The sequence below is a fragment of the Papio anubis genome, chromosome 13 (genome assembly GCF_008728515.1).
Source record: "Papio anubis isolate 15944 chromosome 13, Panubis1.0, whole genome shotgun sequence".
Lineage (NCBI taxonomy): Eukaryota > Metazoa > Chordata > Mammalia > Primates > Cercopithecidae > Papio > Papio anubis.
This window is the reverse complement of record NC_044988.1, coordinates 98331295-98351551: the sequence shown is the minus strand read 5'-3', so window position 1 is coordinate 98351551 and position 20257 is coordinate 98331295. Positions and strand designations below refer to the sequence as shown.

Below are 20257 nucleotides of genomic sequence, written 5' to 3'. Positions count from 1 at the left end.
CCTGCCTTGGCCTCCCAAAATGATGGGACTAGAAGCATGAGCCACCGCACCTAGCTTTATTTAGATACATTTTATACATATTAGATTATATTTTATATGTGTTCTTAATTTATGGCACGCATTTTTTTCCTTGTGTTTCTTTAATATGCTTGACTTTTATTAATACTTTTTCAGCTCCCTGTATGATGGATTCAACCATAGTAAGAACAGTTCTAGTAACTAAAAGAGACTGGTTAATATTATTTTTTCTTTTTTTTTGAGTCAGCATCTGGCTTTGTTGCTCAGGCTGGAGTACAGTGATGCAATCTTGGTTCACTGCAACCTTCACCTCCTGGGCTCAAGCCGTCCTCCCACCTCAGCCTCTCAAGTAGCTGGGACTATAGGCACACACCACCACACCTGGCTTATTTTTGTATTTTTTGTAGAGATGGGTTTTGTCAAGTTGCTCAGGCTGGTCTTGAACTCCTTAGCTCAGGCAATCCACCTGCCTTGGCCTCTCAATATTTTTTCTTTAAGTGCTGTGTTCTTGTTGTTTGCTGTTATCATGTTCTTTATAGTTGAAAAATAATTTCAGGTATTTGAGTAATAACTTTTATTCTAATACTAGAACCCAGAGACTTTTAGTCCTGACAGTGCATACAATACATCAATTAAAATTGGATAGGGACTATTTCCTGTCAGTGCTCTTGCGCATATGTGCCCTTGCTCATGCGCACCGACACTCTCTCACACACACACAGTAAATGTGATATGTAGGTAGAATAAGTTTATTTGCAGACAGTCCTGAAATGTATGTTCCATATATACAGACCATCCTAAGATAATGCATCACTTTTACAGTTGTGATTTAAAGGGAGCTGTTGAAGTGAGCATTGAAGAGCTGTCTGAACTGAGGGAAAAGATTAATTTCTTGTGAAATTAGTGAATAGGGCAGTGGGCTTAGGGGGAGCTTTCTAAAGGGTTAGCTAGGTCATGGTTTCTAATACTAACATAAGCTTTCTCAGTTTTACCTTATGTCTTGCCTGTTAAGGTCAGGGCTTGCTAGTCTACTTTTGGATGTGCCATTTCTTCTTCTCTTCTTATTTATGAGTCCCTTCCTTTTCCACGAATTTCTTTCCTTTTTCATTTTCATTTTTCTATTTTTGCCAGAATCCTAAAACCAGTAACCTTGTTCTTAATCTTAGGCTTGGCCATGTTCAGATCAGTTTTAACCTACACAAATACTTTTTTGAGAAAAGTTCATTTTGATCATGTATAGCCAGCTGAGAAGAGTGTAGAATAACCATTCCCAGAGGTTTCCTGAAAATAAGGGAAATGAGGGGTTGTCTTGCTTAATTGTCACTTTTTTCTCAGGTGGTCAGAATGTGCACGTACTGGTTTTGGGAGCGAGAACAGCAGAGCTCAATTTGTGCTTGAAGTTAATGAGACAGGATGATTGATGTGGAGCAGAAGTTCTAAGGAGCTGATGTTTATAGGGGAATGAGAATATAGTAATTGAATGTCATTATCAGTGCCAGGGGTTCATATAGTCCCAAGTATTAAAGAGAAGTCCAAATTTAATGCATTTAAAAATCTTATTTAATAATTATTGTAGCAATTTTTTTTTTACTGCCTTTCTTGGAAGGATTACATTATTTTAATTACATTATTTTCAGACATTACCCTCAAACATTAGAAACAGAAATCCAAAATGTTGAAACCAAGAACACCCAGTGTTTTCTGGTTTCTAGACAAGTGATTTCTGTAAACTATTTTTTAAAAAAAATAATGATTTAATAATATTCACATGATACGGGAATTTTAAAAGTATCTAGTAAGTTTAAAATAGAAGATAAAAGGTTATCTGTTCTTCATATCCTCCAGTCTTACTATTACCCAGAAGTAATCACTATTAGTAGTTTCTTATCTCCCTTAGAAAATGTGAAAGCCTATTCAAGGATAAATAATGTGACTCTTTTTATATCACCATGTATAGTTATCTCATTCTTTTTGACATTTGCATAGTATTCCCTTTGTATGGCTGTTCCATAATGTATTTAATCAGCTTTTGGCAGTGAATATTTGCTGCATTGAGCAAACTTGAGCTTGCATTTTGTACACCTATGTAAGTGTATCTTAAGGAATAATTTCTAAAAGTGTTTCAGAGGGTATATGCATTGAAAGTGTTGTTAGCTATTGTTACCAGAATGCCCTCCAAGAAGTTTGCATTAAATTCCTCAATGCTAATATCATGCTGGTAATAAAAATACCTAACACTGGTTGAGTGCTTACTCTGTGCTAGTAATGTTCTATTTTATGTGTATTCTCATTGAATCCTTCCAGTACTCATATGAGATGGATTCCATTATCGTCACACTCATATTACAGATGAAACATTTGGAAAATCAGTTTGGAATGATTTTTAAAAAACTATTTTCAGAATAGTTAAACTGAAATATTAATGGGACTTAACTTGATTGTCAAGAAATCTCAACTCTTTCAAATAATTAACTTCCTTAGATTCTTAGGAGATAGGTTATTTCCTAGTCATATTTTGAGTGATTCAAATAAAGTGATTTGGCAAAAAGTCTTAGGTAATTCAAATGGTAGAACTAGAACTTGAACTCAGGCTTTCTGGATAGAGTTGTAATGTCTGAACTTTTAATTTGACTTATTTACTAAATGTTGATATGATTTGTATGGATGATTGGGTATTAGTTAGTCTGGAGCTTCTGGGACAACTTTTTCTTACAATGTGCATTTATTAATCCATTCTCACACTGCTAATAAAGACATACCTGAGACTGGGTAATTTTTAAAAGAAAGGGGTTCCACATGGCTGGGGAGGCCTCCCGGTTATGGCAGAAGGTGAATGAGGAGCAAAGTCACGTCTTACATGGCAGCAGGCAAGAGAGAGCTTGTGCAGGGGAACTCCCATTTATAAAACCATCGGATCTCATGAGACTTACTAACTACCATGAGAACCTGGTATGTGGAAAATTGCCTACCTGAATTATGTCCATCTGGCCTCGTCCATGACACATGGGGATTATTACAAGTCAGGGTGAGATTTGGGTAGGGATACAGCCAGACCATATCATTCTGCCCCAGCCCCTCCCAAATCCCATGTCCTCACATTTCAAAACCAATCATGCCTTCCCAACAGTCCCCTGAAGTCTTAACTCATTTCAGTATTAACTCAGAAGTCCACAGTCCAAAGTCTCATCTGAGACAAGGCAAGTCCCTTCTGCCTATGAGCCTGTAAAATTAGAAGCAAGTTAGTTCCTAGATACAATGATGGTACAGGCATTGGGTAGTTATACCTGTTAATATTTAGTTCCACATAACTTATGCAAATTTCTGTAGCTGGCTTGAATTTCTCCCCCAGAAAATGGGTTTTTCTTTTTTATCATATTGTCAGTCTGCAAATTTTAATTTTGTGCTCTTCTTCCTCTGGAATGCTTTGCTCTTAGAAATTACTTCTGCCAGATACCCTAAATCATCTCTGTCAAGTTCAAGGTTCCACAGACCTCTAAAGCAGAGGCAAAATGCTGCCAGTCTCTTTGCATAGCAAGAGTGACCCATTTATTCCAGTTCCCAAGAAGTTCCTTGTCTTCATCTGAGGCTACCTCAGCCTGGACTTTATTGTCCGTATCACTATCAGCATTTTGGTCAAAGCCATTCAACAAGTCTCTAGGAAGTTCCGAACTTTCCCATATCTTCCTATCTTCTTTGGAGCTCTCCAAACTTTTCCAAACTCTGCCAGTTACCCAGTTCCAAAGTTGCTTCCACATTTTCAGATATTTTTACAGCAGTGGTCCACTCTGTTAGTACCAATTTACTGTATTAGTTCATTCTTATGTTGCTAATAAAGACATACCCGAGACTGGGTAATTCGTTCTGATTATTTTTTTGAGACAGTCTTACTCTGTGGCCCAGGCTGGAGTGCAGTGGTATAATCTGGGCTCACTGTAACCTCCACCTCTTGGGTTAAAGTGACTTTCCTGCCTCAGCCTCCCGAGTAGCTGGGATGACAGGTGTGCGCCACCACGCCTGGCTAATTTTTGTATTTTTAGTAGAGACTGGGTTTCACCATGATGGCTGGGCTGGTCTCGAACTCCTGGCCTCAAGAGAACCACTGCACACCTCAGCCTCCCAAAAGACTGGAATTACAGGTGTGAGTCACCACACCCGACCAAGACTGTGTGATTTGTAAAGGAAAGAGGTTTAATTGACTTACAATTCCACATGGCGGGGCAGGCCTCACAATCATGGCAGAAGGTGAATGAGGAGCAAAGTCACATTTTACATGGCAGCAGGTGAGAGAGAGCTTGTGCAGGGGAACTCGCATTTATAAAATCATCAGATCTCATGAGACTTGTTCACTACCATGAGAACATGGTATGTGGGAAAATTGCCCCCATGATTCAGTTTTCTCCACCTGGCCCCTTCTTGGCATGTGGGCATTATTACAGTTCAAGGTGAGATTTGGGTGGGGATACAGCCAAACCATATTGGTGCATCAATATTTATTGGCTATTGGGAAATAAACTGATGGAAGAATGTTCTACATTTTAAGTATTTTGTAATATCTTAAAACACTCCAAGGCACAACAGTTGTATATAATTAACTGACTTTACATCATCAGTTTATTTGTGGTTCTTTGTGGTTTGGTTTTGTTTGCTTTTTGAGACAGAGCCTTGTCTGTTGCCCAGGTTGGAGTGCAGTGGCTCAATTACGACTTGCTGCAGCCTCAACCTCCCTGGGCTCAGGTGATGCTCCCACCTCAGCCTCCTTAGTAGCTGGGACAGCAGCAGGTGTGTGCAACCACACATGACAAATTTTTTTTTTTTTTTTTTGTAGAGACAGGGTTTTGTCATGTGGCCCAGGCTGATCTCAAACTCCTGGGCTTAAGTGATCTGCCTGTCTCGGCCTCCCAAAGTGCTGGATTATAGGTGTGAGCCACTGCACATAACCAGTTTATTGATTATAATCAGCAGATTTCTGGAAAATATTCCCTTTTTGCTGTCCCATTATTAATTGGCTTTTAACTTTAACTCTTTATTTTTTATTATTTTAACTTTATTTCTATACATAACTTTCTTTATAGAAAGCCGAAGTGATATGTTACTTGGGCTATTAGCAAGCCTGTTGGACATTGAGTTTTTCCCAGTTGCCAGTGAGGCTGATAATTTATACATTCTGTTTTGTTCCTATAATATTTGTCAAGAACTTCAGATATTTAAAATAACCTAACAGAAGCTAGGTTTGAGAATGGGTGTTAATTTTAGTAATGTATTTCTAGGATCTATTCAGAGAACCTTACTGGAAGTAATTAACATTTAGTAGCACTAAAACCTTGGGTTTCCCAATTAATTGTGGATATGAGGACTTCCTGATACTTTATTAACTTTAAAATTAATAGGTATTGTAGATTATATCTCCTTCAGTCTTGAAGGAAATGTAAATGTCAAATATGCTCCTAAATAAGAGAGCTTAAGTCAGTCCCATTTTACTACTGAGGAGAAAAAGAAGTTTTGTCTATCTTGCTTTGAAATATGAAGTTTTAAGGCTGTTGTTAAAATAGTCATATGTCTTATTACCTTATTTACATATAAAATATTGAAAAAATGTTAATTTAGAATTAGTGATTATTACGCACCCTTCCTGAAAATAATTTTATCCACACAAGCATCATAGACATTGACGTCTTGGTAATTGCTAGAACCATTTTTTAAGTCATCACAATTTTTGAGAGCATAGGATCCTCATCTGCTTTGTGTGAGATACGGCACTTACTGACTCCATGAGTGATGCATCACTAGAAACTTTGTCTCAAACTACAGATGTCATTTTACCTTATATTGGGCCTTAAAAAATTATCCAGTAGCTGTATATATATGTTTACCATGTGTAGTCCATACTGTATTGACTTTTTAAGCTTTTTTAAAAGTTTGCTTAAAAAGATAACCCTTGGAATTGTAGAGTCCCAGGATCAGGAATTATATCTAAAGCTGTGAATACTTCTGTCCCTCTTTTTGAAAAATAGCATTGAGTTATTTTTTTTTGGTTTTATGATTTTATTTGGGAACTTTTAGACATATACAAAAACCGAAATATGCAATGAACTCCCCCATATACTCATTATCTCGCTTCAGTTGTTGACATTCCACCATTCTTATTTCATTTCTAACCCCTCTTTTTTTTTTCCTGGAGAGTTTCAGAACAATTGTAGATATCATTTTACTCACAGAGACTTCAACACACATGGTTTAATTCTATTTTATATATGGCATCGTTTCTGTAAACTGATAGTTAGGTCTAAAAGCTTGATTAGGTTCAAGTTTAGTCCCGGCAGTACTTTGTTGGTGATACTATGTGCTGTCTGTTGCGTCACATATGGAGCTTGATCAGAGGGTTCAGGTGTCATTCTGATCCTTCCATTATAAAGTTCCCCTTCACTGTTTTCTGTAATGTTTTTTAGCAGTTATTAATGGTCTTGCCCAGATTCATTATATTAGGGGTTGCAAAATACTGATTTTTTTTTTTTTTTTTTTGAGATGGAGTTTCGCTTTTGTTGCCCAGGCTGGAGTGCAAAGATGTGATCTCAGCTCACCGCAACCTCTGTCCCCCGGGTTCGAGTGATTCCCCTGCCTCTACCTCCCGAGTAGCTGGGATTACAGGCTTATGCTACCATACTTGGCTAATTTTGTATTTTTAGTAGAGATGAGGTTTCTCCATGTTGGTCATGCTGGTCTCAAACTCCTAACCTCAGGTGATATGCGTGCCTCGGCCTCCCAAAGTTCTGTGATTACAGGCGTGAGCCACCACTCCCAGCCTTGATATTCTAATTCTATCACTTTGCTTAAGTTTATTATCTGAGATTCTTCTATGAAGGAAGAACACTTCGTTCATAAGCTAATTGGTTATTCTGAAATTCTGTTCATACAGGAAAGGCGAGATGAATGCTTGATTTTCTTCCTTCATTTACCACTTCTCAGAATGACTTGGTATTCTAGCAGCATCCAAAGAGGTGTTTTTGGTTTTCAGTATCATGAATGCATGAATTTTAGTATATTTGATGGATTTCAGTTTGTTGCAGTCTTTTTATATTTTTTAAAATGATTTCATCTTTGGCCATTGGGAACATCTTCAGACTGGGTCATTGTCCTTTTGATGTCATCCTAGTGGTCTTTGATAACTTCCCTACTCTCTGGTATATCAGATTGGTGCAGATTAATCTATAGTTCCTGCCGCAGACCTAGAAACAGCTGTTCCTTTAAGAACTCCTGACTTTTTTTTTTTGGAGACAGAGTCTTGTTCTTTCGCCAGACTGGAGTGCAGTGATGTGATCTTGGCTCACTGCAACCTCCGCCTCCTGGGTTTAAGTGATTCCCCTGCCTCGGTCTCCTGGGTAGCTGGGACTACAGGCGCACACCACCATACCTGGCTAACTTTTTGTATTTTAGTAGAGATGGGGTTTTACCGTGTTGGCCAGCATGGTCTCGATCTCCTGACCTCATGATCCGCCTGTCTCAGCTTCCTCAAGTGCTGGGATTACAGGTGTGAGCCACCGCACCTGGCCCGATTTTCTTTTATTGGGAGGTGATAGAGACTAAAGTCTGGGAATTAAGGTGTTTTTTGTTCTACTGGGTTGCCAATGCTTTTGGCTTTTTTGAATTTAACCTAATTTTTTTTTTTTTTTTTAAAGGGACAAGGTCTCACTCTGTCGCCTAGGCTGCAGAGCAGTGGTGCACTCATAGCTTTCTGCAGCCTTGACCTCCTGGGCTCGAGTGATCCTCCTTCCTCAGCCTTCTGAGTACTTGGGACGACAACACATGCTGTCTTGCTCCACTAATTTTTCAATTCTATTTTAATTTTTTTTTTAGAGATGAGATCTTCTTACATTGCCCAGTGTGGTCTCAACTTCCTGGCCTCAACTTATCCTCCTATCTTAGCCTCCTCATTTGCTGGGATTACAGGTGTGGTGTGAACCACCATGCCTAGCACATTTTGACTGTTTTAACAAAGCTAGGAATGTAAAGATTTAGAAAAAAATAAATCTTTAAGTGAATATTTCCACTATAAGTTTAGGATTAGGGTTTTTATGTAAGTTGTTGTTTTATATTTGTATTCTTATGCTGAAAACTCTGATTCTTAATAATATTAACCATTGCTTATTTGCCTTATCCTGTATATAACATAAATACATACACATAAGTGAACTAGTTTCAACATAAAAATTACTTTTAATGGCAAAACTGCCCTTGCTTTTTCACCAACCTAATATAGTAGTTCTAATTAATACAGTTTAAGTATTTTGTTTTGTATAGTGCCTTTTTGCCCTTGGCCAGTTTTCTGTGTGGTTGTGCCACCAATTTCACATGCATTTAGGTTCATTTATTTCAGGGTTGGCTTTTTAAAGGATATTTTTTAAAAAATTTAATTTTGCTTTTTAAATTATGTAAAACATTTAGCTGGCTTCAGAGGCAAAACTTTAAAACAAGATATACTCAGGTCTTTAGTTTTGGTTAATTCTTTCATTTTTTTTTCTTCAAAAATAAACTCAAAATATGACCCCCTTCTCTTACTCAAAAGTGTCTCTTGCTTTTTTCACTTAATATATACTATTGTTGGGGTATACAGAGATACTGTAGAGGAATGAAAGTATGTGTCTCTGTATGTGTCATTTCTTTTTATTCCTTTTGTTGTTAAGCTTCATCATACTGCCTTGGATGGTTGTACCAGTGTATTCAACCAGTCTCCTATTGATGAACAGTTTGCAGACTTTTTTTTTTTTTTTTTTAAATATAAATAGCATTGCAATAAACAGCTTTTTTTGACCCGGTGCGGTGGCTCCCACCTTTAATCCCAGAACTTTGGGAGGCCAAGGCAGGTGGATCATGAGGTCAGAAGTTCAAGACCAGTCTGACCAACATGGTGAAACTCCGTCTCTACTAAAAATACAAAAGTTAGCCGGGCGTAGTGGCTGCGCCTGTAATCTCAGCTACTCAGGAGGCTGAGGCAGGAGAATTGCTTGAACCCAGAAGGTGGAGGTTGCAGTGAGCCGAGATCTAGAGATTGTGCCACTGCATTCCAGCCTGGGTGACAAGAGTGGGACTCCGTCTCAAAAAAAAAAAAAATTCCTGCAATAAATAGCTTTTTGTATATGTCATTTCATATTTTTTTTGCCAGTGTGTCTTTGGGATAGAATTATAGAAGGCAGTTGTTGAATAAAGGACACGTGCATATGTTATTTTGTAAGATATGGCCACATTTTTCTCCATGGTGATTGTAACCATTTTGAATGCTCACCAGCAAGGATGCCTGTTTTCTCAAAAATCTTTCCAACAGAATATGTTGTCAGATTTTAGGGGGTTTTTGGTCCATCTGATAGCTGAGGAATAGTATGTCAGTACATTTTAAATTTGTATTTCTTTTATTTTTTAAAATGTGTAATGTGTATCTTTTCATATGTTTTAAAAACCTTAGGTCATTTGCATTTCTTTTCCTGTGTTCAGTCTGTTCATATTTTTTTGTTTTTATTTTTTGCCTGTTTTGATATCAGGATGTTAGTCTTCATTCTTCTGTCCATTTTTAGAAGCTTTTTATATATTAGCTATATAAATCCTATATAATACACACATTTTTCACAAATTAATTATGGTGTCTTGACTTACATACTTTTTATGCCAATTTTTTTTTCTTTTTTTTCTTTTCTTGAGACAGGATCTCACTCTGTCACCCAGGTTGGAGTATAGTGTTGCTTTCTCGGCTCACTGCAACCTCAGCCTCCCACGCTTAAGTGATCCTCTCACCTCAGCCTGCTGAGTAGCTGGGACCACAAGTGCACACCCCCACGCCCGGCTAATTTTTGTAATTTTTTTGTAGGGACGGGATTTTGCAATGTTGCCCAGGCTGGTCTTGAACTTCTGAACTCAAGTGATCCACCTGCTCGACCTCCCAGGGTGCTGGGATTATAGGCGTGAGCCACCATGCCTGGCCGACATTTTTTTCCACAAGTCATATTTATCAACTTTTATTCTTACTGCTTCTGGATTTTGAGTCGTAATTAGGAATACTTTTTCCACTCCAAAGTTGTAGCAAAATTAGCCCATTTTCCCCCAGTCCTTGTACTTAATTCATTTTTAACATTTAGAGCATAGATCCATTTGGTGTTTATTCTTATGTATAATATGAAAAATGGACCCAATTTTTTTTTCATGTGACTATCCATTTGTCCCCAATCCGGTCATTAGCATCTTTTTCCTGTTGATTTGAAATATGCTACTTTTGTCACATGTTAAATTTTCCATATGCATTTGGGCCTTTTTATGGAGTTTTTACTCTGTCTTATTGCTCTGTCTGTCCATGTACAGGAAGAACACTCTTTTAATTATAGAATCTGTAATGTTTTCCTAGATACTGTTGTTTGTTTATTCTTCCAAGTGAACTTTATAATCAGTTTGTTTACATGGAGGTGATTGGGGGTGGGGAGGTCTAGGATGGTGTTTTTATTGGGATTGCATTTGTAGATTATATTACAGAGAGTTGACATCCTCCTATTCCAGAATATGGAATGTTTTTTCATTTGTTGATGTCTAGTTTTGTATCTTGCAGAGAGTGTTTTATGTTTTTTAAAAATTATTGAGGTATACTTAACTACTATAAAATTCATTCATTTAAAGTGTACAATTTGGTAATTTGTTTTTTTTTTGAGACAGGGTCTCACTTTGTTGCCCATGCTGTAGTGCAGTGGTGCGATATTCCACTCACTACAACCTCCACTTCCAGGGTTCAAGTGATTTTCCCACCTCAGCCTTCCAAGTAGCTGGGACTATATAGGTACATGCCACCACACCCAGCTAATTTTTGTATTATTTGGTAGAGACGGGGTTTCACCATGTTGGTCAGACTGGTCTTGAACTCCTGACCTCAGGTGATCTGCCTGCCTTGGCCTCCCAAAGTGCTGGGATTGCAGATGAAAGCCACCACACCCAGCCCAATTCAGTAATTTTTAAAAGTATATTTAGAGCTGTGCAGTAATGACCATAATACAGTTTTACAATATGTTTATCAATCCCAGAAGATCCCTCCTGCTTTCTTGCTGTCAGTCTCTGTTCCTACTTTCATCCCTTTCAACCTCTAATTTGCTGTATCTATAGATTTGCCTTTTGTGGGCATTTCATATAAATGAAATCATATAATATATGGTCTTTACTGTCTGGCTTCTTTTACTTAGCATAATTTTTTTTTTTTTTTTTTTTTTTTTGAGGCAGGTCTTGCTCTGTTGCCCAAGCTGGAGTGCAGTGGTGATCATAGCTCACTGCAAACTCTGCTTCTCAGACTCAAGCAATCCTCCCATCTCAGCCTCCCGAGTAGCTAGGACTACAGGTGCATGTCACCATGTCTGGCTAATTTTTGTATTTTTTTGTAGAGACAAGGTTTCTCCATGTTGTCCAGCCTGGTCTCCGACTCCTGGGTTCAAGCAATCCACCTGCCTTGGCCTCCCAGAGTGCTTGGATTACAGACATGAGCCACTGGGCCCAGCCTAAGTTAGCATAATTTTTTAAGGAGGTTAATCCATGTTGTAGCAGGTATCAGTAATTAGTTTTTATTTTATTAGTTATAGCATTCTGTTGTATAGATATACCACATTTTGTTTATCTAGTTGTCAGTGATGGCATGTTTTTTTGTTTGTTTTTTGTTTTTTGAGATGGAATCTCGTTCTGTCGCCCAGGCTGGAGTTCAGTGGTGTGATCTCAGCTCACTGCAACCTCCACCTCCCGGGTTCACATGATTCTCTGCCTCAGCCTCCTGAGTAACTGGGATTACAGGTGCATACCACCATGCCCAGCTATTTTTTTTTGTATTTTTAGAAGAGACGGGGTTTCACTATGTTGGCCAGACTTGTCTTGAACTCCTGACCTTATGATCTGCCCACCTTGGCCTCCCAAAGTGTTGGGATTACAGGCATGAGCCACTGCCCCTGGCTGGAATTGTTTAAGTGATTTATTCCCTGGCTGGGCTCTGGTCCTACTTGTGTTTCTGTACTGCCATTAGTCATGAAGATGAGATACACATGACATCTATAAGGCTAGTGAGCAGGCTCCTCTAGGTAGGTAGAAGTCAAGGGCGTTTTGAATTGTTTCCGGTATTTGCTATTGTGAAAATGCTGCAGTGAACATTTGGGTACAAATCTTTGTGTATCTATATGTTTTCATTTCTGTTGGAAAGATACCAACAGAGGAGTCCCAAAGTGGAGTCAGTTGCTATAACTTCAATAACTTTAATTGTGACTATAAAAGACAGGAGCAGTGGCAAAAGCATCTGGTAGCATGAAAATGCTTTTGATAGTAATTACACGCCCACATGTTTAGTAGGTATGGTAACATGATGTCATTTATGAAAAGAATGTGAGCTTTAGAATTGGAATTAGCTTTGAATTTTAAGTGTTGCTTATTGTTTGCTTGTAAGTCACTTAAACTTTCTAAGCTTCAGTTTCTTGATGGGGCTAGACATGCATAATACTATATATGGCACAAAGTTTGTGCTCACAGATTGGAAACTATCTTTTTTTTTCTTTTTTTTTGAGACAGAGTTTTGCTTTGCCGCCCAGGCTGGAGGGCAATGGCGCAATCTTGGCTCACTGCAGCCTCCACTTCCCGGGTTCAAGTCTCAGCCTCACGAGTAGCTGGGATTAGAGGCACACGTCACCATGCCCAGCTCATTTTTGTATTATTAATAGAGACGGGGTTTTGCCATGTTGGCCAGACTGGTCTCAAAACTCCTGACCTCAGGTGATCCACCTGCCTCGGCCTCCTAAAGTGCTCGGATTACAGGCATGAGCTACCACGCCTGGCCATGGAAACTCTTCTTACTGTTAGCATCATTCCAGTCTTAAGGCACAGAGGGACTAAGGTGATCAGTGAGTATAGTGGCTAACATTGCTTATTGCTGATGCCAAGAGAATCTGTGCTCTCTTACCAGGAAATAGAAATGGACTTTGAGGAGTTCATAAAGAACTCTCGCAGAGAAACATTGTTTTTTTTTTTGTTTGTTTTTTGTTTTTTTTTTTTGAGACAGAGTCTCGCTCTGTCGCCCAGGCTGGAGTGCAGTGGCCGGATCTCAGCTCACTGCAAGCTCCGCCTCCCGGGTTCACGCCATTCTCCTGCCTCAGCCTCCCGAGTAGCTGGGACTACAGGCGCCCGCCACATCGTCCGGCTAGTTTTTTTGTATTTTTTTTAGTAGAGACGGGGTTTCACTGTGTTAGCCAGGATGGTCTCGATCTCCTGACCTCGTGATCCGCCCGTCTCGGCCTCCCAAAGTGCTGGGATTACAGGCTTGAGCCACCGCGCCCGGCCGTGTTTTTGTTATCGTTGTGATACTACTCATATTCTTTCTAGTCTGGTAGCCAGAGAAATATGTTATTTTTCTCATGATGTTTTAAAAGCTATAAACAACCTAATCTTAAAAAACAAACAATTCAAAGAAAATCACCTACAGTCCTACCACTATCTTAGCTATACTCGTTTTTTGTCCTTTAGTATTTCTAAATGTAAAAGATAAAATGAGAGTAAAATTGACCCAGTAAGAAATGACTTATTCTCCTGATTTTCTTTTAAGCTGTGCTATTTAATAAGATTAACTTCATAATTTTAGAAATGTTTCCCTTTTTAAAATTTTGGTTTAAATAACTGTTATCCTAGAAAACACTAGATTGTAGATGCCAAAATGTTGCCTGTTGTGAATATGCTTTAGTTATATAATTTTTATGTATTATGTTCAAATTATACATAAAGTCCTTTTTAGAAAAATAATGATGTTTAAGCAATAGAATAAGGATGCTTCAGCAAGCTATTTATATACTTTTAGTTACATGATCTCTGTATTTATAAAAAGTTATATAAATTGAATTTTCATGGATTAGCAAAGCTAGCTTTGTATCATTTATCATTGAGGTTTCAAAATGTTACATAAGCCATGTGAAATGTGTTCAATAATGTTAGCTTATTTTTTACAGGTTTTTTTTTTGTTTTTATTTTTATTTATTTATTTTTTTGAGACGGAGTGTTTGGTCTTGTCACCCAGGCTGGAGTGCAGTGACGCGATCTTGGCTCACTGCAACCTCCGCCTCCCAGGTTCAAGTGATTCTCCTGCCTCAGCCTCAGAATAGCTGGGACTATAGGCGCCTGCCACTACACCTGGCTAATTTTTGTATTTTTAGTAGAGACGGGGTTTCACCATGTTGGCCAGGCTGGTCTCGATCTCCTGACCTTGTGATCCTCCCACCTCGGCCTCCCAAAGTGCCAGGATTACAGGCGTCAGCCACTGTGCCCGGCCTTAGTTTTTCCTCTTTTTTAAAACAGGTTTTGAAAGAAATTTTGTATACAGATAAGTAGAGAAAAATCATAAATAAAGTTGATATGTAGATATAACTTTTCTCCATGTAGAACTGGTAATGCCCAGTTTATGGGTTGAAATAAGAAAAGTTTTTTTAAAATCATGACTTTTTGTTGATACATAATGCTTTTAGTTTTAAATATACTTTTACCACCATTACTTAATTCCATATTTAATAATTTGAGTTAATTAACAACAAGTAACATCTGCAAAGTCAATGGTTAGCTGGATTAATATCTCAAGGTTCCCTTTGTACCTCTACCTTAAGCTGCATTGTGCTCATGATTATGAAGCAAGAGTTGGAAAATAATTTGGAAATTCAATCTACAATATTATTTTAAATAGCCACTTGGGTGCTACTGTTTTTTTTTTTTTCTGCCCATAAGATATATTTGTGCTGTTAAAAATGCATTTTACTTCAGTGTGTGTGTGTAATCTTTAGGACCTGAAAAACCACTTCAAACATTTTCACATCTTGTAACTTCTAATAAATGTTATGTTTTCTATCTAATTGATAATAACATTTTGCAAATATTCCAGAGTATAAATACAATATTATTAAGTAATTTTAAAAAAGTTTCTCCAAATCAGATAATCTTTCATTATCTCCCTTATTTACCAGTGTCTGCTGGTATTTTCTGCTTTTTTCCCCCCCTTTATTTTTTTGACACAGGATTTCATTCTGTTGCCCAGGCTGGAGTGCAGTGGCGCCATCAGGGGTTCCTGCAGCCTCAGCCTCCAGGGCTCAGGTGATCCTCTGACGTCAGCCTTCTGGTGGGTAGCTGGCACTACAGGCACATGCCACCACACCTGGCTAATTGTTTATTTTTTGTAGAAATGGGGTTTCGCCATGTTACCCAAACTGGTCTTGCACTCCTGGGCTCAAGCGATCTGCCCACCTCAGCCTACCAGATTGCTGTGATTACAGGCATCAGCCTCTGCACCTGGCCTGTTCTGTTCTTTGGAGTATTGTATATCCATATGCAGAAAAGATAAATTTAGACCTTTTACCTATTGTCTGACACAGAAATTAACAAAGTAGATCATAGACCTAAATGTAAGAACTAAATGATAAAACTTCTAGAAGGAGGCATAGGAGAAAATCTGTTACCTTGGGTTGGACAGAGGTTTCTTAAATATGTCACCAAAGTGACAATCCATAAAAGAAGTTGCCAATTTGAACACCAAAATTAGAGACTTTTGTGCTTCAAAAGATGCTATTAAGGAAATGAAAAGGCATGTTACAGACTGTGAAAAAGTATTTGCAAATAGTATATCTGAGAAAAGACGTGAATTCAGGATATATAAGGAACTCTTTATTATTAGTATTATTAGTATTATTAGTATTATTTTGAGACACAGGGTCTCACTGTGTCGTCCAGGCTGGAGTACAATGGCACAATCTTGGCTCACTGCAGACTCAGTGCCCCGGTTTCAAGTGATCTTCCCACCTCAGCCTCCGGAGTAGCTTTTGTGGAGATAAGGTTTCGCCATGTTGCCCAGGCTGGTTTTGAACGCCTAGGCTCAAGCAATCCACTGCCTTAGCCTGTCGAAATGCTGGGATTACAGGCATGAGCCATGGTGCCTGGCCAGGAATTCTTATAATTCAACAATGAGACCAAAAACTCAGATTAAACATGGACAAAAGAATAGACATTTCACCAAAGTAGCTAATAAAATTAGACTTGGCATGGTGGCTCACATCTATAATCCTAGCACTTTGGGAGTCCAAGGTAGGAAGATTGCTTGAGCTCAGGAATCCAAGACCAGCCTGAGCAACATAGTGAGACCTCATTTGTATGAAAAATTTAAAAATTAGCTGGGCGTGGTGGCATGTACCTGTAGTCCCAGCTGCTGGGGTGGCTAAGGTGGGAGGATTGCTTGAGCTTAGGAGGTCAAGGCTGCAGTGAGCTATGATCGTGCCACTGCATTCCAGCGTGGGCGTTGGAGCAAGACACTTTCTCAAACAAAAACAAAAACCAAAGTAACTAATAATCACATGAAAAAATGCTCAGCACCATTAGTTATTTTACGTTGTTTTTTGTTTTTTAAATTATTATTATGTTTTGAGACAAGGTCTGGCTCTGTTGCCCAGGCTGGAGTGCGGTGGTGCCATCTCGGCTCACTGCAGCCTCTGTCTCCCAGGCTCAAGCTGTCTTCCTACCTCAGTCTCCTGAGTATCTGGGACTACAGGCTACCATGCCCAGGAAATTTTTGTATTTTTTGTAGAGACAGGGTTTCACCATGTTACTCAGGCTGGATTGAACTCCTTTGCTCTAGCAATCTGCCTGCCTCGGTCTCCCAAAGTGTTGGGATTATAGGCGTGAGCCCTTGTACTCAGCCTTCTTATTTTAGAAATGGTTATTAAAACCACAATGAGATACCACTGTATAGCCACTGGAACAAGTTTAATGAAAAAGAGACAATAATAGGTATTGGTGAGGATGTGGAGAACCTAAAACCTTCATTTCCGTACTGGGAATGTAAAATTGTAGAGCCACTTAGGGAAACAATTTGGCAGTTCCTTAAAAAGTTAAACAAACTTACCATAGAACCTAGAAATTACATTCTTAAGTATTTGCCTAAGAGAAATGAAAGCACATGTTTGTACAAAGACTTATACATGAATGTTCATAGCTGCTTTATTTGTAATATGCAAAAACTGAGAAAAACCCAAATGTCCATCAGTGGATGAATGGATAAACGAAGTGTGTTATATCCATATGATTGGATACTAATAAAAAAAGAACAAATACTGATACAACAAATGAATATATTTCAAGATAAATATGCTGAGTGAAAGGAGCCAAACGTGTATGTAATGTGTGACTCTACTTAACATAAAACTTGACAAAATACGAACTAATTCGTAATGACAGAGAGCAGATCAGTTGTTGCAGGGGTATTGAAGTTGATATAGGGGATGATGATTGACTGAAACAGGACATGCAAGCTCTTTTGGGGTTATTGGAAATGTTCTTAAACTGGATTGTGGTGATGATTACACTCCATAAATTTACTAAAATTAGCAAAATGTACACTTAAAGTGGGTGAATTTTTTTACACTCATTATGGGAAAATTCTTAATTATAGACATTATTTGTAAACTGTTGGCTTACATTTGTATTGACAGGTGATAGTAATGAAGAAGCCATTCAATAACGGGTTTGTAAAAAACACAGCAAGAGAAGAAATGGAGTATTACTTTTTTAAAAACCATTTTAGGCCGGGCAGGGTGGCTCAAGCCTGTAATCCCAGCACTTTGGGAGGCCGAGACGGGCGGATCACGAAGTCAGGAGATCAAGACCATCCTGGCTAACACGGTGAAACCCCGTCTCTACTAAAAAATACAAAAAACTAGCCGGGCGAGGTGGCGGGCGCCTGCAGTCCCAGCTACTCGGGAAGCTGAGGCAGGAGAATGGCGTAAACCCAGGAGGCGGAGCTTGCAGTGAGCTGAGATCCACTGCACTCCAGCCTGGGCGACAGAGCAAGACTCCGTCTCTAAAAAACAAACAAACAAACAAAAAAACAAACCATTTTAACCATTTTTAAGCATACAGTTTAGTAGTGTTAAGTAGATTCACATTGGGACCAGGTGCAGTGGCTCATACTTGTAATCCCAGCGCTTTGGGAGACCGAGGTGGGAGGAGGATTGCTTTAGCCCAGGAGTTTGAGACGAGCCTAAGAAATGTACTAAGACACTATCTCTTAAAAGACTAAAAAAAAAAAAAAAAAAAAAAAAAAAAGCTGGGTGCGGTGGTGTGCACGTATAGTCCCAGCTACTCAGGAGGCTGAGTTAGGAGGATATCTGGAGCCCAGGAGATGGAGGGCAATGAGCGTGATTGTGCCTCTAAACTCTAGCCTAACCCTGTCTCCAAAAAAAAAAAAGTGTATTTACATTTGTTGTGAAACATCTCCAGAACTTTTTCATCTTACAAAACTGGAACTCTATAGCCATTATACAACTTCTCTTTCTCTTCCCTCTGACCCTGGTTACCACCACTCTACTGTCTGTTTCTACAAATTTGACTACTTTAGATACTTCACATAACCGGAATCACAGTTTTTGTCTTTTTGTGACTGGCTTATTTCACTTAGCATAATGCTCTCAGGTTTTATTTTCTTTTGTTTATAGTCCAGGTGTCTTTGATTTTTTTTTTTTTTTTGGCCACCTAGTATGCCATGAATTTACAGGTTATAGGTTCCAGCAGTTCAGGCTCCTGTCTATTGGTTCTCACAAAGTGTGCTTTTCTGGGTGGAGAATGCTGGTGTGGCAGTTGTACCTAGGTACCTTTCTCTTTGGCTTCCTTCTTTTTCTGATCTTTTTCCTTCATGTGTTTTGGGAAGCCATCTCAGCTGTCGTGCTTTAGATGCTCATTATGTACATTAATTCTTTGGGCAAGAATTTTGTTTGTTACAGCAATGCCAACAGCATGGTGGGTGACATTGTAACTTCCAGTTTTGCCATGGTAAGATTTATGGGGCATTCCTTTTTGAACAGTAGCCATTTTCTTTTTCTTTCTTTTTTTTTTTTTTTCCGAGATGGGGTCTCGCTCTGTCACCCAGGCTGGAGTGCAGTGGTGCGATCTCGGCTCACTGAAACATCCACCTCCCAGGTTCAAGTGATTCTCCTGCCTCCTGAGTAGCTGGGATTACAGGCACATGCCAGCATGCCCGGCTAATTTTTGTACTTTTAGTAGAGACGAGGTTTCACCATGTTGGTCAGGCTGGTCTCAAACAGCTGATCTCGTGATCCGCCCACCTCAGCCTCCCAAAGTGCTGGGATTACAGGCGTAAGCCACCACAACCGGCCAACAGTAGCCATTTTCTTTTCTTTTTTTTCTGGAGATGAATTCTCACTCTGTCGCCCGGGCTGGAGTGCATTGGTGTGATCTCGGCTCAACCTCCGAGATTGGTGTGCAACCTCCGCCTCCTGGGTTCCAGTGATTTTCCTCCTTCAGTCTCCCGAGTAGCTGGGATTACAGGCGAGCGCCAAATCCCAGCTAATTTTTGTATGAACAGTAGCCATTTTCTTGATGTCTACAGCATTGCTTTTCTTGTGGATTCCTATGCCTGTGGCCAAAGGAACAACTCCATATTTTCTAAAAGCCCTAGAGAACATATTGCAGGTGCCTCTTCTCTTTTCCTTTGTGTTTGTCGTCTTGGTGAATTATTGGAAGATAGTGGTTTCTGGCAGAAGGCCAGATTAAATGGTTGAATTTCAAAGTATGTAAGTTATACCTCAAAAAGACTATTTTAAAAAGTAGACTTACCCTGATACTAGACTCTATGTCAAAGGGGTTGAATTGTTTCAAAATGGACCCTAAAATATACATAATATTTAAGAGAAGTATCAAAAAATATTTTAACTGCATTATTGAGGTATAATTAGTATACTAAAAGCTTGAAGGTAGTTAGTGTATATAACTTGATGTGTTTGGAGAGCGGTATAACACCTGTAAAACCATCATTACAATCAATGCCATGGATTTATATCCATTGCCTCCAAAAATTTCTTCCTGTCCCCTTACCTTTATTTCCTTTTTTGGTTGAAACACTTAACATGATATACCCTTTTAGCAAATTTTTAAACATACAATACGTTATTGTTAATCATAGACCCTATGTTGTGCAGTAAACTTCCAGAATGTATTTCTTTTGCATAACTGAAAATTCGAGGAGGTATCAAAAATTAATGGGATAAAAGAAAATATTTTTCAATAAATGTTTTGGTGATAGCTAGTTAGCTGTGGAGAGACAGAGCAGGATTCTATTTATATAATCTTACCTAATGTCATAACATTTTTGTTAGAACAAAAGTTCTAGATAATAGTAATATAAGGAATATTAAACAAAGACTTGGACCAAGTCTAA

General features: G+C 38.7%; 1 protein-coding gene across 2 annotated transcripts in view; it reads left to right on the top strand.

Moving 5' to 3' along the window:
* The window catches only part of LOC116270077 (E3 ubiquitin-protein ligase Arkadia-like), a 46982-nt gene that overhangs the window by 10364 nt on the left and 16361 nt on the right, over positions 1-20257 (top strand). The window lies entirely within an intron of this gene.